The sequence below is a fragment of the Brassica rapa genome, chromosome A05 (genome assembly GCF_000309985.2).
Source record: "Brassica rapa cultivar Chiifu-401-42 chromosome A05, CAAS_Brap_v3.01, whole genome shotgun sequence".
In the NCBI taxonomy this organism is placed as follows: Eukaryota; Viridiplantae; Streptophyta; class Magnoliopsida; order Brassicales; family Brassicaceae; genus Brassica; species Brassica rapa.
This window is the reverse complement of record NC_024799.2, coordinates 13729041-13739604: the sequence shown is the minus strand read 5'-3', so window position 1 is coordinate 13739604 and position 10564 is coordinate 13729041. Positions and strand designations below refer to the sequence as shown.

General features: G+C 39.9%; 1 pseudogene; it reads right to left on the bottom strand.

Moving 5' to 3' along the window:
* Positions 1–1415: 1415 nt before the first annotated feature.
* Positions 1416–10356, bottom strand: LOC103849829 (annotated as a pseudogene).
* Between the last annotated feature and the right edge of the window lie 208 nt (positions 10357–10564).

Genomic DNA, 10564 nt, shown 5'->3' with positions numbered 1-10564 from the left:
TTCCAAATGTAGTAAACCATCCAAACAGGTCTACAAAAGTTGATAATTACTAGGATATAAAATTAGGGTTTTTTGCAGATTTGACTCAAAACATAAAGTTAAACACAAAACTAACCTTTTTTTTTTTAGTTTTGTTTTGTTCTATTCACCCCCACATGTTTACATTATTTACGAAAATACCATTAAATTTTTTTTTTTCCGAAAATGGTTTTTTTACTCTCTCAACCTCATCATCTTCAAGTATTTACAAGACTGTCATTGCCATCAATACCCCAACCACCATGAACAACCAATTTGAAGCTCTTAATGCACGTAAAATCAATTTACACTCTATCTTTCTCACTTGTTATGAACTAAAAACAAGATCTATTTCACTTTGCCTCCATATTCATCCAAAAACTCAAGCTTTTGATTCAAAATTTTTTATGGTTGATAGAGCGATTCAAGCGTACTATTCTTGGTGGATTACTTTCGTTTGAAATTCTGGATGGTTGGAGAAGACTCTGTGTGCTAAGGAAGTCATCTCACTTGTTTAAGGTATGAATTTGAATTTTTTTCCCATATCTGTTTGCGTAGAAGACTTACCCGTAAGTAGTCTTGCTGTAGAAGACTTACGGGTAAGTCTTCTGCTCAAACGGACGACTTACTTATAAGTCGTCATCTTTGTTTGTTAAAAGAAAATCTAGAGAATACCCTAGACAACTTGAGGATAAACGGGTTAGTTTTGCATTTGACCGAATTGTGTCAGATATTTGACTTTTCCTGGACAACTTACCAGTAAGTTGTCTCTGGGTTCACAAAAAATTCAATATTTTATTAAAGCTAGACGACTTATCTGTAAGTTGTCTCAGGTTACTTTTGTAATTGGAAAATAAAACTTAAATATTTAACTTTTCCCAGACGACTTACGCGGAAGTCGTCAAGTCAGACGACTTACGCGGAAGTCGTCAAGTCAGACGACTTACCTGAATGTCATCTAGGATAAGCAAAGTCATCCAGATTTATTTCCTAGATTCTGGTCAAACCTTGCTTATCTCGGACGACTTTCTCGTACATCGTCTACCTGGACGACTTTCAAGTAAATCGTTTGGGTAAAGTTAAATATTTAAGTTTCTTTTTCGAATTGCAAACTAACCTGAGAAGACTTACAAATAAGTCGTCTAGCTTTAATAAAATATTAAAATTTTTGTTTACGCAGAGACGACTTACTGGTAAGTCATCCAGGAAAAGTCAAATATCTGACACAATTCGGTCAAATGCAAAACTAACCCATTTATCCTAGACGACTTACTGGTAAGTCGTCAAAAGTTTGTTTTTTAACAAACAAAGATGGACGACTTACTTGTTAAGTCTTCCAGACGACTTTCTGGTATGTCGTCTGCGTCCATGTTTAGTAAACTTTCATTTTCTCTATATTTACTAATGTGTTTTATTTTGAATTTTTGTAGATGATGCGGCAGTTACATGCAGTGTATGGAGAATGGTTGTTGAAAGATTGCCGTTGGGATTTTGTGGTTGATAATGTCAAAGGAGCGAGAATCATTTTTTTGAGGGAAGGTTCGGCACATGCTGAACTTCTTGCAATGGCTCAAGAAGATTTCAACCTGGACATGAGCACATAATAGGTGGAGATAACCTACTAATTACCAGCAGAAATGATGCTGGCTCCAGACACCCCTCCTATTCATGTTACAAGTGATAGACAAGTTCGAAACTTGCTCGAGATAACCAAAACGTATGACGTACGGATTTGTGTATCAAGCCGTAGCAAGGTGGAAACGGTTTCAGAGTTCAGGGAAGAAGATGATGAAGCTGGTGAATGTTTTGAAGATGATGATGATGATTTGGTTGAAGATGAAAATCATGATGGGGAGGAGGATGATGGGGAGGATGATGATGGGGAGGAGGACGATGGGGAGGAGGATGCTGGAATCTCTATTGTTGCTGAAGCGGACGAGAATGGTGAGGATTACAGTGTTTATGGAAAGGTTGAAGATGAGGATGAGGAAGATGATGATATGTGTTTTGAAGATATCAAAATGATTGAAGGAGGAAGATCGAATGGTAACAATATCTATGTCAACCAGAGTTTTGTTAGCAAGGATGCACTGCTTTCAGAGCTGCGGTTGACAGCAGTGAGGTTTAAGTTCTCCTTCAGAATATACAAGTCAACGAAAACTCTTTTTGTGACAACATGTCCGGTTTGTGGTTGTCAATGGAAGGTCAGAGCGAGTGTGAAACATGGGACAAACACGTTTTGAGTAACAAAGTATGTGGAAAAACATACATGCTCAGTGGGAGACCGACTCGCTCAGCGGAGACACTGTACTCCGAAGTATGTTGGTAGGCTTTTCATTGATCGTGTTGGAATCATTGATGGGTTGAATCCGCAGCATATCACTGATGCAATGAAGAACATGTTTGGCATGACGCTTGATTACACCACTTCATACATATCACTTTTATATGCACAAACATTGGTGAGAGGATTAAAATAAGATGGGTATTCGCGTTTGCCATCATATCTCGAGCAAATCTCCTTAGAAAATCCCGATTCTATCACGGCTATAGAACTCGATTCTATCAATAGATTTAAGTATATATTTCTCTCTTTTGGAGCTTCTATCAAAGGTTTTAAGGGTCATTGTGGTGGATGGGACTCACCTAAGTGGAAAGTATGGAGGTATTATGTTAGTTGCAGCCGCACAAGATGATAATTTTCAGATATTTCCATTGGCTTTTGGGATCGTAGATGCTGAAGATGAACCTTCTTGGGAATGGTTTTTCACAAAATTGGCTAGTTGTGTATCTGATGAGCAGCCTCTGGTGATAGTCTCCGACCGGCACACAGCCATTAAAAGTGCGTGTGATAAGGTATTTCCTTGGGCAACCCGAGGAATATGTTATTATCACCTTCAAGATAACATTGTCAAAAAGTATAAAGGGAAACATCTCTTGTACTTGGTGAAAGGTGCTGCTTATGCTCATACGGTTTCAGATATTGACCGGTACATGGCTGAGAAACGGAGTGCAAACCCGGACCTTGCAACGTATTTGGAGAATACCAACGTCAGCCTATGGTCTAGGGTTTATTTTCAGGGGGATAGGTACAACATAAAGACAAGCAACATCGCTGAATCTATTAATTCCGCTCTGAAGCGAGCTAGAGGATTTCCGGTTCAGTTCCTGTTGGAGTTCATAAGGGAGAAGCTAGGAAAGTGGTTTTGGAAAAGGAGATAAGATGCTTTGAGTCTCCCAACTCAACATTGTCGAGGTGTTGAATACTTGCTTGTTGTTCAATCGGAGATAGCGGATACGATGACGGTACAACCAATTGATGGATGACGATTCTTTGTGAAAGGTGGAAAAATGGACTGTGTGGTTTATTTGGAACATGGAAAGTGTGATTGTGGTGTCTATACAGTGGAGAAAATACCTTGCTCTCATGCTATAGGTGCTGCAACCTCTGTTGGTTTGCATATCTCCACACTTGCATGTCCAGTGTACTCAAAAGATTTTCTGTTTGCAGGATACTCAGAGAATATATATCCTTGTGCTGGACAACAAGTTGAGGAACGCACATGCTTTCCTCCGGAGATAAAGCGTGGTCCGGGAAGACAGAAGAAATCAAGATGGCAATCTTGGTTGGAGCTATCCAGGATGAGAGCACGCAAACCCCGAAAGCAACACAGGGTTTATAGATGCTCAAAATGCAAGGAAACTGGCCATACGAAACCACAATGTAAGGATTGACGTGGACGACCTTCAAGTAAGTCGTCCAGAAGGTTGTCCAGTTAGTCGTCCACGGTTCTTTCTTCCAAAAGACATTCAAGTTAGTCGTCCAGTGTCTAGTCTTCCAGAAGACCTTCACGTAAGTCATCCAGAAGGTCGTCCAGTTAGTCGTCCAGGGTGTTCCCTTCCAGAAGACCTTCAATTTAGTCGTCCAGTGTTTAGTCTTCCAGAATACCTTCACGCAAGTCGTCTAGAAGGTCGTCCAGTTAGTCGTCCAGGGTTTTTTCTTCCAGAAGACCTTCACGTAAGTCGTCCAGAAGGCCGTCGAGTTAGTCGTCCAGGGTTTTTTCTTCCAGAAGACCTTAAAGTTAGTTGTCCAGTGTTTAGTCTTCCAGAAGACCTTCAAGTAAGTCGTCCAGAAGACCTTCAGCTTCAAGTAAGTCGTCCAGGAGGTCGTCCAGTTAAGTTAGTCGTCCAGTGTTTAGTCTATGTATTAAAATTTTGTGTTATGAACTTATCTGTGTCAACTTCTTTGTCAAATTGCACTACCAAACAAATTTAAGAAGGTCTTGCCCTTTATATTATCCGAAAGGTTCTACAGGTCACTGCAAAATAGGTTACAAAATAAGTCGACAACTTATAGTTAAGTCGTCCAACATTCCAGACGACTTAAATAGGTTACAAAATAGGGATCAAGTTCAAATACACACGTCAGCCTAATCTATATCATACAAAATAATCTAGTATAGCCTGTTTATCACACCTCATACGCACCCAGGTTGGCATCATTGTCCTTGTTTAAGAACTCATGCGCGTCAGGAAGCTCTTGAAATATATCCACCGCCATCTTATCTCTAATAGTCTTCCCGTTAGCCTTAGCAAAGTCTTTTTTAGTAAACTCTATTCCAAGAGCATGACATTCAATGTACTTTATAGTGTACACACCACAATTACCAGCTAGGGCCGTCGGGCCGGAGGTATATTGTCCGGTCTCTCAAATGTGAATGGCTCCAGGCTGTATTGGGCACGCTGTTCGTCTGAGGAAGCGCACTCAACAAGCAGATAAGGGACCATGTAGAGAAAAGGCTCCATTACCACATCGAGTTCTTCTGGGGAGATACTGGAACAAATGCTGTCAAAGACGAATATATGCCTCTTAGGGATTGATATCCACATAGCAATCCAATGATTGTCGTTGTAGTTCACTGGCGCATAGATATCATCAATATCCGTCCCCCAAACCTTGTTCGATTGGCAAAATGATGGTATAGTGCCTGCATAATAGTTCCACGCCCCACCTGGGAGTCTTCTTCCTAAACCGTTCTGATCGGGCTCCGAGTCCTTAAAATCCTTGAAGTTGAAACTCCATTGCTGAGCAAAGAGATGATCAACAAAGCACATTTTCTTGCTCCTGAAATGTTGTGGTTTAGCGTGATACCTCTTCCTCAGCACATTAATCCAAGTATCAATATGCTGCATATAAAATAGGGTACAAGTAAGAAGATATCAGACGAATTAAGTCGTCTGGTTCGTCTTCTTTGTAGACGATTTACCAATAAGTCGGCTGGTAAGTCTTCTACGTAGACGACTTACCAGACGACTTATTGGTAAGTCGTTTACAAAGAAGACGAACCAGACGACTTATATGTAATTCGTAGACGAATTAAGTCGTCTGGTAAGTCTTCTACTTAGACGACTTACCAGACGATATATTGGTAAGTCGTCTACAAAGAAGACTAACCAGACGACTTACAAGTAATTCGTAGACGAATTAAGTCGTCTGGTAAGCCGTCTACGTAGACGATTTACCAGACGACTTATTGGTAGACGAATTAAGTCATCTGGTAAGCCGTCTACGTAGACGACTAACCAGACGACTTACCAATAAGTCGTCTGGTAAGTCTTCTACGTAGATGACTGACCAAACGACTTACAGTCTTCTACGTAGATGACTTACCAGACGACTTATTGGTAAGTCGTCTACAAAGAAGACTTGTCAAAAAGTCATCTAAGTCATAGCAGAAGACTTACACAGTTCTCCAGCCACTCTAAGGACGTCCGGAGGATGTGATACCACCAAGTTCTACTTGTACGTGGTTTTTTATCGAGAGCTGCTCTATAATGACTGCAAACACAAAAATGTTAAAAAGCAATCAGTTTTTGTAGACTAAAGCAAGCTATTATGGGAAAAGCAAACACTTACAGATAAGTTTTCAACCAATCAGCGAGCTCCATCAACTTCTTCTTGTCAATTGGTACAAAAGGATTATAGCCTGGAAAAAGCTTTTTGTTTGGAATGATCACTTTTGCCGTGCGGTTTGCCGTATAAGGAGATTGCTGTGAGGCAGCAAGTCTCCTTGTTCGATCACTCTTTTCACGGCAAAGTGCCAAAGCAGCATCCCTCTTATCCTTATATCTAGCATCATCCTTCTGTAAATCCGAAACAGTGGACTGATTTTTGTCCAATAGAACAAGGATCGGTTCTGGAGCTTTATCTTTCGAGGAACTATCATCTGCGGGCACATCTGGACCTTTATCCTCCGACAACCTCTTCCTTCCCGCGTTCGTTCAATTAACACTTTCACTCTGCAATATACAAGATGGGTTTATACAATAATAACCAAAGATCCATTTCAAACAATAATAACCAATGAGTGTCTTCAAACATGAAACAGAAGTCAAATACAAAATCCATACACTATAAACAAAGCACACATGTTATGACATACAAGAAACAAAGCAAATGCAAATTTTCAGTTCTTATTCTTAAGACTTTGTCTAGTCAATCTCTTGTTGGGAGAGGAGTCGTTACTAACCCCGGGTTCGAGCGTGTTTTTAGGTGGAGAGGTAGTGTTTTGAGATGATGTCCCTGTCCCTCTGTTTTGAGATGATGTCCCTGTCCCTTTCCGTTTTGTGGTGATACCAACCTTCTTCTCCACAGCTTCCACCCTTTCCGACAGATACTTGATCTCCTTAAGGCACGTCCCAAACCCTTCCCTCATGGCATCAACTACATCCTTGAACATGGTTTTAATATCCTCTTTGGTCAACCCACCAACAGTCGCAGTCACCTCTGAACGAGCCACTGTATGAACCTCTTCACTAGACTCTGCAGGTGCCTCTGCAGGTGCCTCTTTACGAGCTTTCTTCCGAGGTCTTGCACTGTCTTCCTTCACTACATTTTTTCTTTTTTGGAATCACAACCGCCGGCTTTGTATTGACCCTAGTACCGGTGACTTCCCAGTGTTCCAGGGTCCACTTCCACGATTTTTTCACAAACATGAGTTTAATTATGTTATCCGCGGGCGTGTCCTCAACATCAAACTCCAGTTTTGGAAACATTTCAGCAATGTCCTTCTCAACAAAGTTGATCACCCTAGTCTGCAGTAATAAGAAGATATGCACTTAGATATTTGACGGATTAAGAAAGATGGAAAGAAAGGACTTCGCAGACAACTTATAATAAAGTCGTCTGGAAAGTCTTGGAAGACTTTCCATACGACTTTATTATAAGTCTTCTACTAAGTCTTCCAGTTGGAAGACTTATCAGACGACTTTATTATAAGTTTTCTGCGAAGTCGTCCAGATTGAAGTAAATACCTGATCGAGGATAGCCTCTTTAAAGCGTCTGCGTCCTTTGCCACCTTTGTAAGCCAGTATCGGACAGAGCTGTGTACACCCAGACCTAGAGAGCTTGCGCAAACCCATTAACAGTGTAACAACCCGAAATATCTTTGCCCTTCGCAGAGTCCATCAGCACCTTAAACGCGACTCTCCCCCATGGATAATTCTCAAACCGTTCTAGCTCCATCACTAGCCTTGCCAGACTAACCCGTGTAGGGGTTGAATACTTTCTGCCTTCAATATATCCAGTGAAGATGGCAAGGTACGCGAACCGCTTGCAATCATCCCGAGACCACCCTTCGCATCTCCCTAATGCTGCTATTATCTCCTAAGTAGATGGCCCAGCTTCGACATGAACTCCCAACATCCCCCAGAAAGAAGTCAACTCCTTTGTAAAAATACATTGAGGTCTCTCAAGGTCCTCGATGTACTTGAAGTTTAGACCAGTGAGGTTTTCAAACTCTAACAGTGAAAACCTCACAGGTTCTGGACCAACGAGACTCCAGAGCTCATACTTCTCCTTTATGTCCAGCTGGAAACCGAGCATGTAGTGAACCAGCCTTGAAGTCCATTCAAATCCCAGCTCTTGGAACGTGATGAAAACTCCCAACTTCGACTCCTTCAGCTATTCATATTCGTCATCATGAAGAGTTTTCTTTAAAGAAGTATGCAACGCCCAACAAGTATGATACGAAATGCTATGCCCTGCGGGGGGCTCTTCCCTTATTGTATGTATCCTACGGGGGAGTTCTGGTATTTCCATTTTTTTTGCCTGCAAAACAATCAAAGACAACCATCTCAAAACAATCAAAGACTTATAATTAAGTCAACCATCTCAAAACAATCAAAGATTTATAATGAAGTCGTATGGCAAGTCTTCCAGCTGGAAGACTTAATAATTCTTCCAGCTGGAAGATTTTCCATACGACTTAATCATAAGTCTTCCAAGACAGAACATTTTAAAGCCGACCTGAAAATTCGGAGAAGATATAGTCGCGTTCGACGTAGCGGTTATATATCGGCAAAATTAGACGTGAAAAAAGAACGAGTGTATAAATTGATAGAGACAACGTTTTATGTTCATCTTTTCCTCAATCAATCACTCGATAGTAACATATATAACTTACCGGCGGTGGAGTTCAACGAGATGCCTCTGAGAGAATGTCCGCTAGGGTTTCTTCTCTGATCTTAAATAGAGGAAGCGGCTGTGAGAATGGCGGTGAGAACGGCGGTGAGAACGACGGTGATAACGGCGGAGAGATAACCGGCGGTGAGAACGATTGATTAGAGAGAATCGACGGAAATCGCCTTCGAATCGCCTTTCAGAGAAACGGGGTTAGGGTTTTTTGAATTTTGCGAAACATTGAATGAAAAAAAACCTTATATATGGCCGGTAAATAATCCGGTTAGGTTTAAAAGTACATTGTAAAATTAAAGGTTCGGTCCGGTTTGTACGACTTACTAGTAAGTCGTCTGTTGAATATTGTACATCAGACGACTTACAAGTAAGTCGTCTCAGACCCTAAATTTAACCCCTAAACTGAATTGACTAAATTAACTAACTAACCACGTTACAAAGCCGTAATTATACTTAAATAGTGTTTACTATACACAGAAATAAACACACATACGTAAATTTTAAAGTTTTCAAAAAACCATTTATGCATTCCAAAATTTAACTCTAAGAACACATACAATACTACAACATATGTTGGCAAAACCTAAACCAAAGAATATCATGAATCACTACTTTCACTCATCTATCTTGAAAACAATTAACTTTTGTTATATTTTAATTTATATCTCTTAAAACATATGTTAATTACATGATTTCAATATTTCACTTATCAAAATATTTGTTACAAAAATTTTAAATTATTTCTAAGTAGAACTAGTCCATACGACTTACGGGGGTTAGAAACGTAAAAAAAATTCGGTTTTTTTGTTTGTTCACAAGGGGCTGGTTGTAATTTCAATAGTCTTTTAGGTTACTTTTTGCATTATAAATCAAGTTGTGAGTCACATTTGGCAATTTTTCCTATAAAATTATGTTAATAATACATAACATATTAATTCATTATAAGAATCACCAGTATAACAAGCTGGGAATATATACCGATTGGATAAGTATTGTTGAAATTCATTTGGAGAACTTGTTGGAATGGAACACGTACAAACATTGGGTTTTCAGTAAGTTAGAAAACCCATAAAATACCTGAGTACCTGAGTATTCTTTATCAAACCAATGCATGGTGTCACTTCAAATCGTCTGAATACCTTCCATCGGTCCTCATCAAAATTGATACAAGCCTTAGCTAACAAGGCTATATGATTCCCAAGCAAGAGAGTAGGAGCCAATCTAGCAAAGGGGTGATCCAGTTTTGGAATGATCTAATCAACCAAAGGGATATGGTCAGGAACTTATGGATGGATCGAAGTGCATGATATACCTTGGATTTGACCTGTTTTCATCCATGGTATATAGGTGTTTTACTATATATATATCTATGTTTTCTACTCTTCTAGGTATGTTTTCAGGTTCAGGTGCATTTCGGAGTAAAGCTATGACTTTGGAGCATTTTGGAGCTTAAAGGACATTTCACCCGAGCTGACCACGTAGAGGTAGACGAGAGGAAGAACAATCGATCGATGCCCATCAGTGCTGACGATCGATACCAGGAGATGCCTCGACAAATGAAGATTAATATCGATCGATGTACCCAAGTACCATCGATCGATGTCGAGACATCAGGCACGCGACATTTTTGATTCAGCAGAATTAAAACCCAAGGCCAAGCTAAATTACGAAAATGCCCTGACGATTTTTTAACCTAGTAGATTATATACTGTCTAAGTGTTTTGACGGCAGGGAGACCTTTTTTGTTACAAGTTTTACTTTGAGAGAAAAGAGAGTTTTGGGAGAGAAGATCACTTGTGATTGGAACTCCTTGTTATCATTTCTTTTCATCTATACTATGAGTTTCTACTTCTTCATTTTTATGAATTGCTTTGCTATGTCTGAGTAGTTCAATTATTAGATCCAGGGTTCAGATAGGTTTGTGGGATTAGCCCCAAACTATAGATCTGCCTTGTTGTGATATTTATGATAGATTTGTATTCATTGCTTGTTTTAGCCTTGCTAACTAGAACTTGATCATAGGATTGCATATTCAAGCACCCTTGTTATCCCATCCTGACATCTATCTAT